Raw genomic sequence first — 23,470 nt, forward strand, 5'->3', positions numbered from 1 at the left:
TTTGTCACGATCCTCGAGTATTACGTGTTTCTTTTAATCTTTTAACACAAACTGTGTAAAATTCAAATGAGAAATTACACGTATCAATATTCTCTTGCTTATCTCCTTCAAACTTGAGAAATCGTCTAATGACAGAAAATATGATTCGGTTGAAAATGTCATGTTAAAAATACAGAAAGGCTAATTATCTATATATTATACGTTTAACACGGTTATTTATACTGGGTACTAATTCTTTGCTAAATATGTATTTGCAAGAAATATCTTGCAAGTTCTATGTGCATCTTCAGATTAGTTTCAGACTTTGCAAATATAATCATGACAATCGTGCCTCGTTAAAGTTTTCTATGCCAAGTTCTATGACACTTGAAATAACTGATTACCTATTGACTTTATAAAAAAATATTTCGAATAAAATTTACCATATTCGATAGGCCTGATTAGGTGAAATATGGTTTGACTTTCTAACACCTTATATTTCTTATATTATGAAGGTAATCTTGAGTTTTTAATACGGCGCCGTATATTTTTTAATCGGTTCAGTTCTGACATTCTCGAAAAAAAAGAACAAAAAGATTAATCTATTTATACCGAAGATATGCTAAATTAAATTCCTCGAGAACGTATGAAGGACGAGGGAAGACGCTAGAAACACTCGTCTTCTTCGTCTGCGTATTATTTCTCACTCTATCCCGTTCCCCATTTCTATTTTCCTTCTTTTTCAAACAAGATTTTTTCTCATTTCTTTACACGTACCGTTATCTTACCTTCTCTGATAGTTCGCTGCTCTTTGTCCATTTTCCCTTTTTCCCTCATCCTTTCCCATTCTGTTGCACGTATTCTTTTTCTTTTGTTCCCGTTTCACCCATACCATACGCGCGTTTCTCCTTTTTTCACCCTTCGTTCTCCCTCACACAGACACATAAATACTCCATTTTACATTCATTCGCCCGCCTCCGCGTTCTCCTCTCTTTGTTGGCCTCTCTAATCCGCACGTACAGACCGGCCGAATAAAAAATAACGAGTAATGTACATGCAATAACTCGCGCGTTCTTTTTGTTTTTCTTATCTCGGTATTGCAGAATTTGCGTCTAAAAATAAGCCGAATCGATTATCCGTACGTGTTGTGCGGAATTCGACTGAAACTACCGCTTGAAACTTTTTATCGCGGTTTATAGGGGGTTAATTTAGTAGTTTTGAACAGAATTCTCTTTACACGTGCTCGATTCACATGCTCGTGTCACGATCTTCTTTCTATAAATTGATCTTTCCGATGTTGATACAAGTAAGTGTACGAATTGCAGGTGTACGAATTTGCGCAACGTGCATTTTAAATATTCGCATTTTCAAATGTGAATACATTTTCTAGAACCTACAACCTAGATTCGCTAGTTTGCCATGTCGTATACGTAAAATAAATGATATTCCTCTAATCTTTTTAGGTCATTCCATATCAGGAAATTAGCAAACGTTTTGAATAACCCGCCGCACTAATCGATCACACATACTCGGTATTTCAACCAAGTGTCCATATGTCACGAATCTTCGAGCTTGACTTCCTCAAGAATATAGCTTTATACGAGCAAATTTTATCCCATAGTTCCGACTCATTTTTAGGACAATCTCCTGTCCGATAGAACGACCCTTGTTCAGCGGAAAAATTATCCAACCGCGCGTGTATCCGAAAAACTGTCAAGTTCGATTTCGCTGAAAACGAGGCTTCGCACGAAGAAATTGTATTTGAAATTTTCGACTTATTTTTGCACACAGAATAATCTTCTGGCCGATTCACGTATCTCTATCCGGTGCAAAATTATACAGGGGCACGTCTATTCTGAAAATCATTAGCTTCGATTCACCTGGAAAACGAAGCTCCGAATGAACAAAATTGAGTTCCACATTTCTAACGATTTATTTTCGTACGTAGAATAAGCATTTTTCCTCCAAGCTCTGTTGTTGTCTGGTTGTCGATCTTCTTCGTGGAAACCGGCAATTTAAAGCAAAGCTAACTGCCGTTGTTAGCCGGTTTGAAGATGGTAATTAGTATCGACTCGTATCGACGTGTTTACGCCGTGGAAAGTTCATTTCGCGCGGAACACGAAACTTTGCGACGGCGAAGACGACGATGGCGCGACGACTTACTGCACGCCTGACGTATTTAGTTGCAAATTTTACCAGTTAACCGTATCTGCTGTTTGGAATTCCTGTTCTGCCCGAGACTCGTCTTCTCCATCGCGAGATTCCACTCGAACAATGCGTGTTGATCGACTGACACTGGTAATTAACAGCTCCAAGACGTTTATTTCTCGCGAACCTACCGATTAATCGTTCAACGTCTGTTTAAACCAAAGAATAGACTAAATTTAGACCAAACATTTTATCTTGTTGTCTTCGTTCTATGATACACCCAGTACATTTGGTAAAAGAATTTTATTTAATAATTTGTATTTTACGATATACTCGGAATGTTGATTAAAGAAAATTTATTTTGCAATCTATGTTTTACGATACAGTCGATTCATTTGGTAAGAGAATTTTAGTTTTCAATTTTGTTTGTCATATCCGGTTTATGTTTATTTGTCTATTCTCTAAATTCAGATTTTAATATTATTTTTTTCTAGCTATCGAAGATACAAAAGATATCGTATACGAAAGTTAATCAAGTGTACCTGGACTGTTTAAAAGTTGTTATTTTGGCAGACCAATGGCGATGTAATATCTTTAAACGTAATCGGACGAATCAGATTTCCAGGAAATTCCAAATTACGAAACTCAATTTGTTTAAATGGAGCTACGCGAATTACGTTTCTATCAAATTCCAAATTTCAAAATCGAATTTCTTTACACGAAAGTGTATGGAGTAAATCAAACCGAATTGCAAATTACAAAACTCAGTTTCTTTAAACGCAACTATAGAAAGTACATTTCCATTAAATCCCAAAATTCAATTCGTTTACGTGAAAGCGCGCGAAACGAATTTCCACCAAATTCCGAATTCTACAATTCAATTTCGTTAAACGGAACCGCACGAATCAAATTCCTGTCAAAAATACAAGTTTCTAAGCGTAATTTCTCTAAATAGAATCGTTGGAAATACAAGATGGATACGGACGCGAGAAGAGCTTTTCGACTTTGTCGATCAAGAACCGTTAATTAAACTTTGTTTAATTAGATTAATTAGACACTTTTGCGATGATCGATAGACGTTTCCACGTAAGTAACGATTCGCGTGTGACCAAATGGCGTAGTATTCTATAACGTCAGTCACTGTATATCGCGTCAATCGTGTTTCGAGTTTCCAAGCTATTTTCGTTGCGAGATCCTTCCAATTTCCAGCGAAACGTCGACTGTCACCGAGCTTCCCGCAGACCATCGGCAGATTTAAATATCGCCCTTAACATTTCAGATGCGTTAATCTAATTTCGCGGATTTAACACGAGGGGAAGGACAAAATCCTAAAATGCAAGCGAAGTAAATTCGACTCAATCCGTCGATAATTCCATTATTCATCATCGTTAACACCTCACGCATTATTAATGTACTGTGCGCCAATCAATATAAATCGTGATATTGTTTCGTTAGCCATTTTAAATTATTAATTTTCCTGGATGTTGCAGAGTTCGAAAGTTTTCGTTGCAGTTCGATGGTTAAATAAAGTCGGGACAGAAATATTCGTAAGTGAAACAGAGATATTACGTCACGACTGACCTCATTGTGGAATTCGAAAGGTTAGTTTTAGACGGCAGATAGTTAAATTTATCGTTAGTCGTGGTAAAAAAAATTTTCATCAAATCCTGTGACGTGGAATCGCGTTCTATCGACGTTTCATTAATACAATATGCAAAATCGAATGTCTTTCATCATCTTCTGCGATACAGCAGTCTGCATATTATTTAAATACAACAGTTGTTGATAATGTAAGAGTATATCAATAATTATGTCAATGATATTCTAAAAGTCTTTACACGAAGACTTCACGAACAATAAAATTCGTCTCATAAAAATATTTATATTCTTCTATAGATCGTACTAATGCACGCATATTTTTGGAGTAAATGTTTGCTTTCAAACAGCTCTCTCCTTCGGTGTTAAAACAAAATTATATTTGATAACCGTCGGAATTTAAAAAATAGACATCGCATCATTGAATGACTCGCAGATCTCGCTGTTTGTAGCAATCCGTAGGAATAAATTTTGCCATGCTATTGATATCGATACGTCAGTATGATCATTCGATGAAGAAACTATATGGATCAGCATCTATTTGAATGAAATTTCGCAAATAGATATTGGCACTGGAAAATGAATAATTTATATCCAACCGCGTGCGTAAATACAGTGAATAATTGATGAAACATTTAATAACGAAGAATACACGTTCCGTATGGAATAGTAACTCCACTCGATACTATTCATAGAAAATATAGTGATAATTATCATTAATCTTGTCACGAGACATGTTCGCAATGTAAAACTCTTTACAAAGAATCTTTGTTAATCTACGATTAAATTAAATTCCTTTTCATCCGATCCACGTTCGTATCACCAGGTTTGCTATTATAATATTTATCGTAACTTGGTTTCATGATTCAGACTTCAAACATATCTGCCAATCTAAGATTTGAATTCCAGTTTTCCACTTAATTCGCTCCAAACTTTTTCAGCGAGATTTACAGTTTGCGATGTCACGAGCCAACGTTGCGCAACAATCGCCAATCAATCGTTCATTATGTCGCACGAATCAAAATGAAAAATTTATCAGTTATCATTTAACAGGAATTCGGAACAAACATTTCCTTTTATCCATTATTTTTCACCAATCCAAATTTTGCGCGAATCTAAATCGAAACTTCGTTAATCATCATTTCCCACGAATTCGTTCTTCCCATTACTAAAATGTATCGTACGCAAAATGATAATCCCAATTCAATGCACTCTAGACCCCATTACTGCCATTGGCAATATTACGTGTCGACATGGAAGCCTCGAGATCGTCCGTTTCGAAGGCAGACGAAATCCTCCGCGTCTATCGACGAAAAGGAAGCGACGCACTCTGGCGAATTTAATAATTCCAGTCGGGGGTTACCCTTCGGGACCCACGAGATGAAGTTGAACACCGCAGCTTCAGCCTATGTAAGACCACCGACTGTACGAGTTTATAAGGGATACTTGCTTGAACGCGTGGCTGTGTCAGTATACGCCGATGGGGGTTGAAGTTATTCGAAACTGCTGCCTCATAGTTAGTTGAGACGAGCCATCGAGCATTCGTTCGAGCAATGTTCGAGCAAAACTCGTTGCGTAGAAGTAAAAGGAAAACCACAGGTGAACATTTATAAACACATTTATGAATCGCATTTCCTATTTTTCACAGGGAAACGATCTTACGATTCGTTGTCCACCAAACTTCCCCGTTGATTTCGCATTCGATCTCGCAATTATACACACGCTTTCTATAGGTTTAAAAATTGCCAATCGCCTGTCCCAGTAATTACGTTCCCAAACGAATGCAATGAAATTCAAGGTAATTAGCATGGAAAAGGGAACAGCAATTTCTTTGAATTTCGAATATGTTGCAGACATAGGGAAGGTGGTGAGCAAGCTTCGTCCGAGTCGTGGCACAAGTTCGAGGTTCAAAAGTTACGAGAAAAAGAAAATGGTGCTGGTTACGTTACATTTACTCAGATTCAAGCGATTCGAAATGAAATTGCATATGCATATGCCTAGGATCGTGATTCTAATGGTGCTAAGGTATAATCAGGTCAGCTTAGGTCAGATTTTTTGGACGTTCTGGAGCGCTCAGCCCTCCCAATTTTGGAACCACCATCTGTCTGCGTAATTTAAATATCACCACAACGTCCAAATTTCCATAAATCCACCGTTGTTTCCCGGCGAATGTTGCGAAAGGGTTAAAGGCGAAATCGCGATCCCATCCGCATTATATCCCGGATTTACAAGGTTAATACCGTCGTCGACAGAGAGATCCAGCAAGTAAACTGTACGATGCTCGAATGGGTTTCTTCGTCGCTCGATGACTTAGGGGCAACCCGTAAACTCCGATTATCAGCGTCATTTAGCCCAACAAATCCTGCGTTCACGCGGCTGACAGAAGGCAGCTAAACGAGCACACCAACAAACAGGGATCTCTTTCTGATATCAACTCGGCTTATCCCTGAACGAAATTCCTTTAACTTATTAGACGACGAAGTGAAATATTAGAAGAAAAAATGGATGATACACGGAGCTAGGAAAATTCGTTTCTTTGATTCGAGGGAGATTTTTTGATAAATAGAAGAGAGTCACGAATTTGCGTATTTTAATGTTCTTTTTCCTTTTTTTTTTTCTGTAATGAATACGTGTTTCTCTGGTTGTTTTTTGGGTATTTTTCCTCTCTCTCCCTCTCTCACTCTCTCTTTTTTTTTAAGTGAACAGAAACGTTATGAATTTGTGTGTTTTGGTAATTTAGGTGTGAAAATTGTAGGTTTTTTTTATAGTGGTTACATTTTCTGTTACTGTGATTGGATTTGGAATTTTTCGTTAGCAAATAGAAATGCTAAGAAGCGTTAAGAGTTTGTATGTTTTAGTAATTAGGACGCAAAGATATAATCTTTTCATAGCGGTTACGTCTTCTGTTTCTCTAATTGGTTTTGGAACTTTTTGAAGAATTTGTGTGTCTTAGCTATTTGAAAGTAAAGATCATGTTTCTTTATGGTAACCATATCTTCTGTTCCACTCTGCATCTCTTCGGAATCTTTTGATAAATAAAAGAGCTACGAATGTAGCTTGTATTTTATTCGTTTGTTCATTAATTATCAAAATTTTGAGAATGAAGAAGTTCGATGATCTAAGAACTTTCTCGTATCTATATCCTCAAACTCTTCCTTCGTTATTCCTAAAAAATTCTCTTAATTAATCTTAACAAAATCTGTTCCTAGAAAAATATATATAATACGACCAGCGATGATACCGATTCTTATCACTTCCACAGAATAAATTTTATTACGAAGCCAGATTAGAAAGTTCCCGGAATCGTCGCTAGGAGTTGCTTTATTTTTTACTGTTATCGTCATTCCGGAAATCTGCTCGATTCCCGTTCAATCTGTCCACGTATACCGTGTAAACTTTAGTTGCGTACTTTACCTACTTTACTTACTTTACTTGCTTTAGTTACTTCACTTACTTTACCTTTTAGTTTGCGTACTTTAAGTGCGTGACCTATAACCGCGATCTTTCGGAAATGAAGTCGCGAACTCAGACTAAAGACGCGTAACTCCTCGTTTCATTATGACAAATTAATCGACAGTGTTTCACGGTGACCAGAGGGCAAAATCTCCAGCTGGAACACTCGGTTGCAGAGTAAGATGTTTCTGTGGCTAAATGGTTGCATTAAAAGTTCCTTCGAAGCGAAGTTCCCTTCAACTACTGTAGTCTTGGCTCTGCAAGTCTCCTGTTGATGGATATTGTTCTCCAAGCAGTCGTGTAACACGACGGACGAGGAATTTCTTATGTGAACAGCGTAACACGGAGAGTTTAATAATGCACTGGAGACATGGCCACTTTTGTTTGCTCTTGAGTCCAGACTTAAGAAAAAAGTTGAACGTTGTCTCGTAAGGATGAAAGAATGATGGTTGTACCATAGCCTTTTTACGATGAAAGAAAGTATTGCTTGGATGTTATCTTGTAACGATGAAAGAGAGCGATCTACGTATTCCTATAATTTTCTTCTTGTTCTTGAAACAGCATCGAACAAATACGAGAAATTTCAAATATTTTGCCACGTCGATTTTTCGATATCAACAATTCATAAAAGTCGATATTAAAACACCGTATACGCACGCACGATGTACCGAATAAAAGATGCATATAAAAATCAAATTAGATTTAAAGTCAATTAAACTGGACGCACAACTTTTATTTGGAACGTACCTTCTCGTTATATTTTTCGCGTATGTATAAATATACGTAAATCCGATCAATAAATTTGCCAAACACAAATGCACCAACATATTCGTATACAGATACGTATGGACACATAGTAGAAATAGCAAGATTCTCATCACTGGAAACCTATCTTCCATCCGAATCAAACGTTGTTCAAAGGAAAATACCAACTAAAATACACCGTACACGAGGTAAAAAATGAATACAGGATACATATCCAAAGTGGAACAAGTACATCGATAGAACGTCCAATACTGCCAAGACGCATTCCCGACGAAGGAGGCAAGGATTTTAAGGGACTGCAGGAAATCTGTAGACGAAAAGCTGGGCCAAAGCTCTCTCTCGGAGGAGTTGGCGAAAAAACCTCTTGCGGGAGCACATTAACAAATACCATTCGACCTGGTTTCGTCTTCGTCGAGCCGGAGAAACGGTCAATAATCCAGCTAAATCTCCATACAACTGTTAACAGCTCTGTCTGACCGATCGTACAGTCGGTGGAAGCGATACACTGAGATTCTCAATGTAACAGTTTCCTCGTCCAGTAATCCTCAGTTCACCTTTACAGTCAACTTTTGCTGGAAAATTGATCTCTTAAAATTGATGATCCTTGATCGTACAATCGGTAGAAGCTATACACTTCAATGTATCAGTATAGTAGTTCTCAGTTCACTTTTTGAGAATTCTTTTTAAATTTTTCAATGTTACTATATTACTTTCGTAGAAAGTGGACGATACGATCTTACACGGAAAGATTGGTGAGATGTAACGCGAAGATCTGTGATGATCGAATATAAAGACACGACGCAACCGTTGCGTCTTTGTATTTATGAGTTTCGGTGATATTAAGATAGAATTAGGATTGAATAAAATTAGATTGAAGAAGGTAAAAAAGCGATGAACAGTGATCGTCGCCTAGAGAGGCTTCTGACAAAAATGTAAATGTACAAGTGGAATAACCGCATCTTTTTCACTGACTGTACCCGTCTATCGCGAGTCGAAGAAAGGTTGGCTGGCAGAATCTCGGCAAGAGGGTCAGAGCAGGGAAAAGGGCGACGTTGAAAGTTCGTGAAAGGATATCCACGGACTGGTTTTCATTTGAATATCGGGGAAAGGTCTGTAGCAGATAATATGTTATATATTGTGTCCTACTATGTGCTACGATATTGTAGCAGTTAAGCTTACATCTTATCGTTCGATGAAGAGAGTTCGCCGAGCTATAGATGGGAAAGTCATGAAGCGAAATGGTGCACGTGTTATTCAATAGGACGATACTTCTAAGAATTCCATCATATCTCAGCCATACAAAATACTAAGCACTCGTGTCAATCGATGAAACGTTAATTCTATGAGGGATGGTAATTAATAATTCTAATAATTCTGGTAATAGAAAAAATATTGCCATCAAATTTATCTGAAATTTTGCTGCAAAATTTGCGGCGACAGCATCGACTATTGAGTCAAAATAATCACATCGAACTTTCTAGCGTTACAACCATTTTATATTATCGATCTAAAATTCTTTATTAATCATGCACAAGCCTTGGTTAAGCCTCCACGTTCAAATCTTCCTCTATCGCCAATTTTTCTCAGAATTCGCTCGTAAATTATCGTCGCAAAGATCAAGTCGAAACTATATTCGCGCGAATCGATAAAACATTAACTCTACGAAAAATGGTAATTAATAACTCAAGTAATTCTATGATAAAGTATCGCTAGCAAGTTTGTGTTAAATTTCGCTATAAATTTACGGTAATAGCACGGAGCAATTTTCGTTAACGGGGGCGAAGATAATCATAGTGGTCATTTTAATACTAAAACCATTTTATATCGCCGTGCTAAAATTCCTCGCTCACCATCCACAAGCCTTCTTCGACCCTCCATCTTCAATTCTTTCTCCACCACCAATTTTCTTTAAAGTTCGATCACCACTCACCCTCGCAAAATTCAAACCAAGGCTACACTACCCATGTCACTCGATGAAACACTGGTTCTACGGAAATACATACCTCTGAATTCCACTTAAATTCCGCTACAAACTCGCGACAACAACACTACCCTAATTCAACTAATTGCATGTTAACAAATCTAGAAAATTTTCAATAATCTTCACGAACGAGTCCTGACAATTCCAGTAGCGAATCCAGTGCCAGTTCTTCCCGGTACCAAAACAATTTCATGCTAGCGATGTGAAAATTCCTCGCCAACCATCTACGACTCATCCTCCACCCTCGATCGTCGGATCTTCCTCCATCAGCCATCTTCCCCGTAATTCGATCACCACATCGGTCTCGCAAAATTCGAACGAAAGGCAGTCCGCTGGCTCGAAGGAACGCGGCAATTAATCCTGATCCCTGGCGGAAACAGGCGGAATCTCTTCGCCGCGAGTCTCGCGGAAGAGACGAGGTGGTCGATGAAAATGGAAAATTCGGCGGCTAGGAAATGAGAATGCCCGCGGCTGCCGGGTAATAACGCCTCCGAAGACGATGAGGCGGAAGTTTCGGAAATGGAAAGGGCCAGGGGCGGAAGGGTAGGGGGTTGGCTAGGGGTGCATCGTCGGAAGGGGCTTGGGTATTGATTTACGGCGCGGAATTTCGGCTGATTACACGTGGCAACCCCCGGAAAAAAAAAGAATGAAAGGAAAGAAAAAAGAAAAGAAAGAGATCGACAGAGCCGCCGATATGGAGGCCGCGAACGAGTTGTATAACGGGACCGCCGTCTCGAGTGCAGACCCTTCGCGCTCCAGCGAGCTCATCTCGTTTCGCGTCGGATAATTTGAATTAAGTCGGAAGAACCGGCTGCCCTCGTTGAATACGTACACCTGCCTTTTATCGTTGTAGCTGCGATCGTTGCGAACTTCGCCACGGGATCATACAGAATCGCATTTTCTTTTCGAAAGCTCGTGCGTGAAGATTGCGTTTGAACGCGCCTGCAGACTACGTTCGATATAATTTTGTGTTTTGCGACGTATCGGTTGGTTGGTTGACTCGGAATGTACGGAACATTGGTGATATTTATATAATTCTTCAATTTTGCATTTGGTTTGGAACGTTCCAAACGTTGGCCTTCGTCGATATTTTCATTTTACAATTTTTTATTACCCTTCTCGTTGAGACATACGTTCTATGTAAAACTGGTAAAAGGGGAATAATAACAGTGGACGTGGTAATTGTACCAAGAGAATTTACATAAATATTGTAGAAATTCACACGGCTAAATATTCACAATTTAGTATAACGTTAATTATGCTAAATAAACTGCCTATCTCCAGTACTTATCGAATTATTTCTCTTGCTCTTCCTCTTCGTTACTATTGCCCGCGAATTACCACCTTCATTTGTATTACAATGAAGTAAAACATCCACGTTGTAATCCATTTTCTGCTCAATTCAGACGAATCTTACATTTTATCTGTAGAGCTCCCTACAAAATCTAAAGTTTTAACAACGTTCTTCATAGTCTAGAAAAAGGTTAATGTTCAGTGTAGCAAGAATTCTCATTCTGCTTTAATTCATAAAAATTCCCCCTCGAAAAGTCAAGAAAAATCCTTTTGTTCAAGCGTCTTTGGTGTAACGTGTGTGTGTGTATGTGTATTAGGTATAATCTTATCGAAGTCTAGTTCTTTATCTTTATCTTATATTGTACATTAAAGCAGTTCGTGTAATTTATGCTCTAATTCATGTTTGTATCCTATATCTGTAAAATAAATCGATAAAAGAATTTTATTTTTATTATTTTATTAGGCCTTGCGCCTACTGAAATATCCATTATCCACTGGCTGGACTAAACTGACGAAGTCCGAGAAACGCGAGGAAACTTGGAAACTATGAATTTTCAATTTATGCATGTTGACAGTTCACCATATGATTACACGATGGCTTGCATACAATTTCTCGTTGCTTCGCTAAATGCAAATGGTTGCAAGGCTTTGCATCAGATTATCCAACCGATGACAATGAATACCAACGATGATGGTTCCGTCGGATTTGCAAGATTTAGCCACAGATTGCTGTGTTTATATGATTTATCGTTTCATCGACTACCGAGACAACTTTAATTCCGGACTTTATTCCTCCGTTCGATAATTGCTCCAGTTAATCGCAACTTACCGATGAAAAGGAATAATCTTATTCTTGAATTCACATCGATACCGCGTCAGAAAAATTGGCCAGCGTCGTCCAATGACTTCTACGTATCAATTTTATCACTTCTTTCTTTCTTCCTCTCTGTGACATTTAATTGTCAGATTAAAACCAAGCAATTGTCACCATCAACCTACTGTACGTAATTTTTGATCTCTCTCCAATTTCTCTGAATCGTAGAGTGAAATTTTTTATTAAACGTATAACGCGATTAGATTCTACGTTCTTATCGCAGATACACGCGTGCACGTGTCTCATGCAGTATCATCTTGAATTATCTTTCGCTTATAAGCGACGTCACTTTTTCCCCTTCGTTATCTTCGCTTCACATTGACTCGCGGATTCCTATGCACCGGCTGCGTCCACAAATCTAACGTATCGTTTAATCTAAGATCACGATGAACATATGCGCACCTGCTACCTATCATACGTCATACAGGTGTCACGAGATGCGTATCTCCGTGTGATAGCAGCCTAAAGCGGCCGTAAGAGAGTCGCGTAAAGCCAGGATGATCCCTTCTTTTCTTTCTCTCTGGCTGCGAAACTCACCTTGTGTACAAAGAACTTGCGAAGAGCGGCGGCATTCGGCGAATGAAAGCAGCCTCCGACCAACGAATCCCCGTAATTAACATTCTTATTTGCCGTAGGCTCGGCTGTTCCGCTAGATGACGGAAGTTCACCGAGGAACCGGACGAAGAAACCGGGCGATATTGTCCGCGGAAGAGGTCGATTAGATAATTAACCGACGTGAAGCACCGGTTCCCAGTGGAACTTCCCTGTTCTTTCGGCGAGCATCAGCTCCGCTCCGAGGATTCCTCTCGACTGTCTCGCGACGCCATTGTATCCGGAACGTGGTCTTTTCTCCCTGCCAGGTTTAATTAAAACTGGCCAGGGAGAACGAGTCTGTTTATTTTTCACCGTTTATAGATCGACGCAGATTCGCCCGGTTACTCGAAGCTTTTCAGACGCTCCACGTCGCTCTGCCACGTGAGCAACTGATCGGCTGAAACGGCACACAGACTAAAAAGAGCAGCGTCATATGGTGAGGCGAAAAGGCCACTCGTTCGACGAAGAATTTGGGCGCCAGTTAAGGTTGGGGGTTGTTCAGCGAGGGTTAGAACTTTTCAAGTGTGTGAAAGGCGAATGGATATTAGAGTGGAGGATCGCTTTTGTGGGAATGGAGATTTTCTGAATCTGATCCACGCGGAGACTAAATTTAAAGAACAGTGTCAGGTGAAAGGATCACTTGCTCGATCAACATCCTTCGGGTTACGTAGTTAGGGTTGAAGAGTCGTTTGGTAAGTGGGTTTCGGGCTAGTTCGAACCGGAAAGTATGAAACGTGGGAAAGGTGAATGGAAGCCGTGTAGAAAGTGGAGGATTGTTTTTATGGGAATGCGAGTTTTCTGAATGTAATCGAAATCGAGTCTCAATTTAAAGAACAAAGTCAGATAGGAAGATCACTCGCTTGACGAAGATTTTTCCAGACACGAAGTTGGCATCGAAGAATTGTTTGGTAAGTGGAAAAGGTTTCTGGTTTAATTCGAACATGAAACGAAACGAAAATTATTTTTGTGGGAATGGAAGTTTTCTGCCAACACTTCCTGTTAGTCTCTCCTTGAATATTTAATATTTTGAATTTTAGAAGCGCTAAGAAACTTACAAGCAATAAATGAAAATTGATTTTAACAAATTCCATACATTTTTATAGACGATAAACGAACAATTTTACAGCGATCATAGAAGACTGAAGTTTTTTAAAGACGCGCAAGGTATTCAGCGAACGAAAGTAAAAATTACGCTCGAATTTAATTTGTGGTTTGATGAAGATTGAATTATTTGAAATGAATAGAAAAGATTTCCGATATCCGATACTGCTGCTGAATTTATCAGAAAGAAAGAGCCGGGGTTTCGTACTTACTACGTACTTCTTTTGTACGAGGTGCTCTGTATTCAAGAAACTGCCGCTGAATCGTTATTATTGCGCGTCTTCTAACAAGTGAACTCTTCCTAAGTGAACTTGCCGAAGAGGTAATTAGATCTCTAGGAACAATGGGGAAGCCTTGAAATTCTTCGGTGTAATTCTAACAGATTCTGTTAAAGAAAAGTTCCGATGCTACGAAACTAAAGATAATATCCGAAATTCTATAAGTTGTTCCGAATCGGCTCCAAACAGATAAATGTTGTGCACCGTGTACTTAGCAAAACTCAAAGTTCACATTAAACAAAGTTATTTATATATCAGAAAGAAAGAGAGAGAGAGAGAGAGAGAGAGAGAGAGATAGGGAGAGAGGAGGAACGGAAAAGAATTTCATTAAAAATATAACGAAAACAGATGCACGTATCTTTAAAGCTTCTCTTTTGTGAAAAATATTTCTTTGTTAATTGTAACAGCATTCTGTAAAACAAAGTAATGAAAAATATTTACGGATGCATGCGGAACTTCGAGATATAAAATTTTCCCTAGCCCAGAGGTGTATCTACATGTTACAGTTACTTTTTACCGACGTGTAAAACAAAAGTAATTTGCATTCGAGCGTTTAAGTCTACGTTTAGCAAGCGAGCAATAATCTACGCTTTTCGTTCGAGCTACAAAATAGGAAAAATGTGTTGCGTTTCCTCTGTCTTTAATATTAATTTCAACAGAAAAATTCTCTTCTTTAGAAGGATTTAATTGTAACAAAATTTTGTCTGCTTCCCTATACGATACGTTCATCTCTTTCATTTTTCAAACGCTAATCCGGAATAATGGGATAGGTTGAATTAAAATGGCTTGCTCTCGCCTCGACAGCATCTTATTTATCACGATCTAATTTCCGCTAATTTACTCGTAAGCTCGCATTTAAATTTGTTAAGCACTTAAACGCCACCATAATTTTTTCAACGATGCAATACGACGCAATCCCTATACACTTTTATTACGATCGTTTCGAATTTATTATAACTGTAACGTTTATGATAATTTCCCGTTATCAATTATCCGGTAAACAATATTTCAAGCGTATGAAAATATCATTATTTCAAATATTCAAGAGTTTAATCGAGTTTCGTTTCAAATGAATTCCCTGCAGCGCAATATAAGACGAATAATTATTCGAAATATGGAAAAATAACTGCAACTTTTACTTTTATTAATTTTCCATAACGAAATAATATAACGATGAATGTATAATTTGAAATGAAATTTCCAAATCAATCACTTGACCGAGCCTGCTAAGGTTAGCGTTAAATTATTCCTGCGCAAAATGTCCCTAGATCTTCGATATTGCTTTTGATTACAGATGCTACGTTGCATCGTAATTCACGCGTTTCGTGCGTACATTATACTAGGATTAATTACGCAGATGTTTCCATTAAACGACGTGCGACAGAATATCAGATCCCGTGATCCATATTAAACGTCGTGCTAGGGAATTTTTCAGGGAAGCGCCGACTGAATAAACGCGGCTCGCTCTTTATTAGTAATTACACGCATGCACAACATTTGATCGGCAAAGCATTACGTGCCTGGCGATGTTAATACGCGCTTCACTCAGCTCGATATCGATCTCGTGTTAACCCAATTTCGAATCGAGTTTTCTCGTTTATGAAATAGTGAATTTATCGAGCGATCGGAAAAGTTACTAAAATGACGTTCGTGAAATAAGCCCGGTTTTACATTACGCGAAAAACGATATTTAAGATCGTTTAAGGGGGATTATTGATCACGTAAAATACAGGTATTCAAATATCTCAAGCATGAAAAATCCAGTACGCGCAATAAAATTAATATTTGCGATATTGTACCGCGTACACTTTGTCCAAAAGTAGTGTAGCATCTTTGTTATTTATTAGTTCATTTTAAATGGATTAAACAGGTGTTAGTTAAACAGGGAACCATGGTTGTTTAACGTGAACTAAATACAATAACGTACTAAAATTTAGACAACTAAATAGTTAATTTGCAACTCTCTCTCTCTCTCTCTCTCTCACGCGGACCACATTCTCTCGACAACGCAATTCGCACTCTCTGACTTCTCAACTAACACTGACTGTTAATTCGTCTTTCTCCCTTAGCATCCCTTGTCTTTTCGGCACTTGGGTTTTCTCGCGATATTGTTTATGGTTCAGCCGGATCTCTTAGGCCTTTCGTTCACGATACTACAATAGAAAATCTATGAACGCAATAGAAATGATAAATAATCGGTTAAAAGACAACGAAAATATTTCTGTTGCTTTTAAACAATTAGAATTTTAGTCAAGCTGCAGCAGCAAGTATTGAGAAATCTATGTAGTTGTTAATAAAAATGTATTTTTAAACTACAGCAGAGGTTTGTTAGATTTAAACGTCATCCTTTTTGCACGAACTTTTAACTCCAAGCAGAGAACTTTTTTATTCTTTTTTCCAGAGCGGATACTGTTAAATAAAGCTGGTAAATATACAGTTTGTATTTCGTTCTGATCAATCGTTCTGACTTCTATACAATTACATTTGAATATATGAATATCGATTAAATTTCCAGTTATTTAAATAGACTGATTTAAAACAGTCTCCCTATGATAGCTAATAAATCATACGATGAAGGTTAAACAACGAGAATTAAAGAGTACAGTAGTTTTCTGTTAATATTCGAACAACAAGTTTAATAGTAAAACTTTCCATACGTTACTCTTCGCAATTAATCTCCATATTTTAAATAAATTTCCTAAATAAGAAAAGAAAAATAAATAGAATGAAATAAAAAATTCTTAAAGTTGAAGATCAGATTGAAGATGTATAAACTGCAACAAGTAACTTCTCTCACTTCCAATGAAAATTTAATTTACCAACTTCTTTCGTTAAAAACAGAATTTGTATTCTGCCTTTATTCGGGAAAAATCAACGTGCACGTGAAATTTAAAGAAATTTCGAGATCTTTTGGCGAACCATACTCGATCGAATCCTCTTCCTCGCTTCTGGGAAGTTTATTTAACTCGATGGGAATCGAATTTAGTCGCATGCCTCCGGAACGTTTGTTTGATTCAAACCATATCGAATTCTTCCGTAATTCACGACGATCCGTTTAATGGGGAGAAAATTGAATTTCTCTGTAGTTTCTGGAAGACCAGTTCGATATCGTCCAGTTTTACCGAAATTGGGATTCTTTTAACTTCGTTTTTTTTTTTTTAGATTGTCGAATTCTTCCATTTTGGAGAACCGAGTCACTTTCATTCGACGAGAAGTTGAAGAATTTGAAGAAGAAGATCCACTTAAGATCTTAATGTATTATTGATATAAATATTTACGAATGAAGATGGACGTTACGTGGAAAAATTCGACGGTATGTGGCATTTTTGTTCAGGAAAAATGAAAAAGCCATTACATATGAATTTTCAATTGCGATAAAACACTTACCAGGATAACTCGATATTCTTCTTGTACGACAAAGATATCTGAAAGAAGAAAAGGGAAAAGTTGTACTAATTTTTGTAAAAAAGTAGTCAAACCATATTAATTTACATAATCACGTATCTATCTATTTCCAGTAGAAACATTTCGTTTATTTCTTCTCATTTTTAAAATACTTTTATTCTGCACTCTGTTTGTCTGAGAAATTCTTCCAGGTTTCAATATCGATACTCCACTAATTTTTTTGAATTACCTCGACATCTTTTTCCCTTCAAAAGTCTGAAATATTTAATTAAAATTGTGCTTTAACTGTCTTCTCATAATTTTTAACTCACGAAAGAGATTCGAACATGCGTTCGAAAAGATTGCATTCGACGTTATACAGCGGAGAGAGAATCGTCCTCCTTTCGCATGCCCTTTAATTCCTTATTTTTGCTAACGAAGTACACGTTGCCCAGAAACCTAATCGCTTTAACGAACAAAAAGAGCGCAACTGCAGGCTCTCAGTCGGTAAACATTTTCGTCAGGTTTCTTTGTGAAAAAGTGCCGCGTTTCCACGCGTCTGGTTTGTTCTTTTCGCGACATTGTTTACTTTAGTTTTCTAACAATTCGTTTTTGTGTTTCGTGATTCGAATGAAGAAAAGAAAGAGAGAAATTGAAGTAAAAAACGAGGAGAAATAGAGAAAAGGATAAACGGGGAAGACAGAAAAGGAAAAAAGAGCGGAGGAAAACAATAGTTTGGCGAAAGCGTCGATACGAAATTGAACAGGAAATTTCGCGGGAGAGCAACTTGGTGGTAAACGTGGCTCGTTTTAGATCGAACAGGAAATCGAAGTTATCGAGTTTTCTCTCGCGGTAACAACCGTTTCGATAATCCGGCGGGCGCGGGGCACGGGGCTGAAAAGGAAAGAACGAAAAAAAGAATGGGAATTCGATCGACAATAAACGCGAAACAGCTCGAATCTCGACTAACGAATTTCAATTCGCTGAAAAAACACCACGTGTGTTTAATCTGACGATTTCTGTTCCGCTTGCCAAAAAATTCCCGCAAGTCCGGGCGTGGACGAGGACAGCTCTTTGCTGAATCAAAAATCTTGAAAAATAAAATACACGAAAGTTTATAACGTGTTAGAAAAAGAAAAAAAAAAGAAAAGTGTTTTTAAGCGATTTGACGTACAAATTAAATATAGGTTTGATATATATATTTTTATGGCGTTAATCAACATCAAAATTGGAAAATTCAGAGATGCGAGAATTTATCCGGACAGTGGACCATTACGAAGATACAAATTTTTATCTCTATAACTTAAGGAGAGGAAATATTATTAAATGTTGTCACTAGTGTTTTACTTTTGACATTTTCTAGATTTTCGCATACTATGGACTGTCACTCAAAAGTTTGCAGCATCGTCTTCGAAAGAGACAAACTTTTTCGTAAATTTTTCGACGAATAAGAGTATTATCGTTAGACTGCTGACTTTTATAAACATTCACGTTTTCCAGAATACTATCGAGAAAGTAAAATCTCCATGGAGAATTATTTTTCCTGCCAAATATTAATAGAAAGAACCTTCAACATTTTATATGTTTCTTCGTTAATATTCGTATTACAGTTTGCACTTCTCAATTTCTTCTCAATGCATGAAATATCTATTTGCTTAAGAAGTCGTCGTTTCCTTTGAAATTCTAACACGTGCCGAACATTGTCCAGAAATGCGTAAATATCCATAATCTAGTAATTATTCAATAATAAATAAGAGAGAAATAAATAGGGGAAAAGGTTGATCCCACGAAAATGTAAGAATGACGTAGGATATGCAAAATGAGTTTCATCATCGTCGGTAGAATATCAAGGATTTGGCAATGCAAAACCAGACGACGATTTACGCGCGCATCAAAAAGCCCCGAAACAAAGGCGGGGGGAGGTGGGAGGGGCACGCACGCGCGTGGAATTTGGCACAATCAATAAACGGCATTTGGCAGTGGGCGAGTTTGATTCAAAATTGCAAGACCACCGACGACGCTTCCGGTTCCTCAAACGCAAGATTTACGCGCGAGACGCCGCATAGCGCCATCATCGCCACTCTATTCTCGCCTCGAGATGATGCGCTGTTGAGCGAGTTTCTCGTTCCTTTGGTCACTTTTCAAATAATTATGCAACATATCATTGCCGAACTGTATTTGCTCAACGTGAGTCTAATGGACGTGACGATATTCTTCTCGCGTTATGTATACTTTTTGTTGGCGAACGTTAACCCACTGGGAAATTTCGGCAAAAAGACAAATTTTCAACAACAATTTTTCCATTTCCATGTTGATTAATTTTCGATACAATTAAGAACCTAGCAATTAGTGCGCAGTTCCAGTATCGGGACCAACGCCGAATTGCCCAGCGCATTTCATAGATAAATATACAATAACAACTAATAACAGATAAACAAAATAAACAACTAATAGCAACAAGATGAATAAAACTAAAATATACAGAACGTATATGTACGGCGTCAAAATTCGATAAAATATACAGAACGTATAATATACACGTTGGTCGAACTCAAAGAGTTCACACAATATTGGGTCGTATAGTATATTTAAACTCTAATATACTTCGACACACGATATATTTGAACTTTAATTTACCATTTAATTTAACAAAATAATATGTAGATTATTTACGCATTATGCGTTATTTTATCGCTCGATGCTTAATTACGTCGTAACCCTTCCTTAAGAAAAAGCTGGCTGTTCACGGTGGCTCAAGTATCAAATCTTCCACGTGTTGCATAATATGGCACATATTGTTACACGTATAACGATAGAAAATGGTTAGCAGGCAATCGAAGCGGCTTTTAGAATGCGTCACGTGCGTGTGACGTTTGGCAGCAGCTGTGGAAAGCAACTAGTGCGTCACACGTGTGTGACGCATGGTAGCGAAAAGGTTAAATAACGCACAAATCCGATCTTCGTTGTAAATCGCACAAAATATGCATATCCAATAAAGTTGGAAATCGCATCAGCCAACTCTTGTCCTCGTCTTACCACGATCACTTACGTAAAAGTACGGCGACAGAACGCGATTAATTAAACTTGCGCCAATTATTTCAAAGTGACTGGATGCAGCTTCCTAATGCCATGCTGCACAAAGCGTGCTCGAAGGGACCTGGTTGTTGAAATCCTTCATTCATTCGAGCCGGCAGTCAAAGAATTGTTTCAGGGAGAAAAGGAATTGGACAGCGATGGAATAAAGACACGGCAGGCCAGACGGAATTGTTCGGGAATTACTGAGATTACTCGAGGAATCAAGGGGGTGGAACAGGGTGGCCGAGGATCTCAAATCCGACGAAGTACCAAGAGCCGAAAAATTCACCTGTCCAGCGAAATTTTCATCAACGAAAACTACAAGGGAGAATGTTGGTTTAGATGACACCATCTATACACATAGATACGCTCCGGAACAAAAATGAGCAGGCAGGTGATAGTTAAATATAAATATCGATCAAGTTTCGTTAAATGTACGTCTTGTTTACGCAAAAAAGTCAACATTGTCTTCGATTATTTATTAAACAATTTATATATACTGTATAGTGTACTGTAAAAATATACGAAACCCATTTCAGCAGATGATTGTAGATTTAAAAACGACGAAAAAGCTTCATATAGACACGTGGTCCGGCTGCTTGCGTTTACGAGATGTAACCAAGTTGCTGTTCTGACTTTGTGTTATCTAAATACAATTACAGAAGATGCTCCAAATGATCATTTTGCATTTCAAGGCAACCCGGTAGGCGTCTTGTCATGGATCCGGTTACGCTCTGTATAGTTGTCGGTGTTTCCCAAGTTTGTTGGGAAGCTTCTTCGATTCCGAACCTTAGAATTTCAACGTTTCCGATCGATCTATTTACGCTCTATTTGCGCTATTTGTACATATCTCATAAACGAAGACAAATACAGCATACGTTCATGCGAACCATTTTCAATATTCTTAGATGTACGATCATTTGGCAAAGTGGGTCATGCTAGTTCGACTACGTTTCATTGGTATCTCTACTTTCGTTACCTGTTCATTTATTTTTATTTCCGACTGTATATAGTACGTGGTACGGGGTATTTGTATTATTTGGTGATTTTCCGAGGTGAAAAATGAGAAGAAATAACGATGGCCATTAGTTGGTCGTAAAATTCAGAGAATACGAGAAAGTCTCGAGGGGCACGGAAGATTGTTTTTCTGTCGAACATCGCCGGAAATGAAGAGTTCCACGGACCTCGAACTCTTTAACGCACTCAGATAAACGTGGAATGATGTAAAAAAAATATATATCGAATAGAGAAATTGTAGTTTTACCGTGAAAATAAATTTGAGCACGATTTTTCTTTTCTTTCCTTCGTTAAACACCGGTCTCGTTGAGCGTATTTAATTTCAAGGAATATTTGTTGCTAGAGGAAGTCAAAATATCTATGAAGATTGATATTTCAATCTTCATCAGCAAGGAACGAATAATATGTTCGTTTCCTTTTTCAGATATAATTAATGTCACATTTCTGACATCTATTTGACGCTAATTAACATAATCTAGACGAGTGTCGATCAATATCATAGGTAATTTTGAACAAAAACATATCAAACTACGTAACACGTACATTTTGCATAACCGCAATAATCGTACAGTATACTAATTATTAGTTACATATGTTTCAACCTAAACATTTACTAAGTCGCTAATTATCAATATGTAGGTAACGATACATTGTATCTATTAATCATTCTCGTCGAATACAATTGAAGTTTATAAAAATTCTTCCCACGAAACTCCCAGCGTCGTATTTCTCTTGTACCAAACCAGCTCTTAACCAAACACGTTCAAACTTTACTTTTTTCTTCAAAACGAGGCTTCGATAGGAAAAATTCCATCTCACGATCTTCGCTTATTTTCGCACGTCCAATAACCTTCTGCTAATTATTTGCTCGTATCTCAGCTTTTACAGTTGAAGTATACTTGATCAATTTTCCAACTGGATTTCCTCAAAAACCAGGCACACGCAAGAGAGGGGCGCTGCCGCTTGCCTGTTGTATATTACTTGTAAGAGAAATTTTGGTTTTTCCGTTCCTTTTTTCAAAACGTCCATGCCGAAGATTCGAACTCGCGACTCGTCGTCTTTAATTCTGGGCCTTAACGAGCGTAGCTGTCCGCCCCCAGAAACTAGGCGTCATGTGAACAAATTTTACTCCGTGTCTTCGACATATTTTTTCAATCTACAAAACCCAATCTTTCCCTTAATTACGGACCACCCTGTATACGCAAGGAACAGACGAAACTTTGCATCTAAAATCTTTGGAAGAACAGGCGAGGGAGGAAATGAGAAACGCGTCGCAAATCACGTTGCAACGTTTCCCAAGGCTCGTTGCTGTTACAGGTCTGCCGATTTTTCCAACGGCGTGACAGCAGGTGGACGACAAATCATATGCAACGAACGAAGCGATCGAACGTTGCCAGGCGCGTGTAAAAATCCAGCGAGAGATAATCGAGAGTCTGGATGGGGTGGCGACCGGCCGCTTCCAGAGCCGGCAATTTTTATTCGAAGGGGCGAGCACGGTAAAATGCGATCGGGAAGCCCGAGGATATTTACGCGGCAAGATGTCACAGGAAGTCGGTGTACATTTGAATTCGCCGGAGCTTCTCCGGATTTATATTGCGATTCCACGTCGCCGAAACGAAATGTCCTTCCGCAAGACCCTGGCTATCGCTTTTTAAACTGTTCGGGACGACGAGCTTGTTTGAATCGGCCTGCTTTGGATATATGGAAATGATTCTTCGTTTGTTTCGTCGAATATTTAAGAATTTTTGGAATATTTGAAAATTATTGGATTTATTAAAATTTCAATTTCACAGAGATGTCGAGAACGAAGAATACTCTTCAATATTGCGGTTCTTCGGATATTTGCAAATGATTTTTGATATGTTTAGAGCGTGTTGAAAAGCGATTCTTGTGAAAATTATTAGACCATTTTAGGATTATTGAAACGATGCC

General features: G+C 38.1%; 1 protein-coding gene across 1 annotated transcript in view; it reads right to left on the reverse strand.

The window, feature by feature from the left end:
- Window positions 1-23,470, reverse strand: part of mub (poly(rC)-binding protein mub) — a 240,601-nt gene that overhangs the window by 118,564 nt on the left and 98,567 nt on the right. Inside the window, exon 3 of the mRNA XM_033335441.2 lies at window positions 17,450-17,487. The gene's annotated coding sequence lies outside the window, so the exon portion shown is untranslated. The remainder of the gene's footprint in view (window positions 1-17,449; window positions 17,488-23,470) is intronic.

Source organism: Bombus vancouverensis, chromosome 15 (genome assembly GCF_051014615.1).
Source record: "Bombus vancouverensis nearcticus chromosome 15, iyBomVanc1_principal, whole genome shotgun sequence".
NCBI lineage: Eukaryota > Metazoa > Arthropoda > Insecta > Hymenoptera > Apidae > Bombus > Bombus vancouverensis.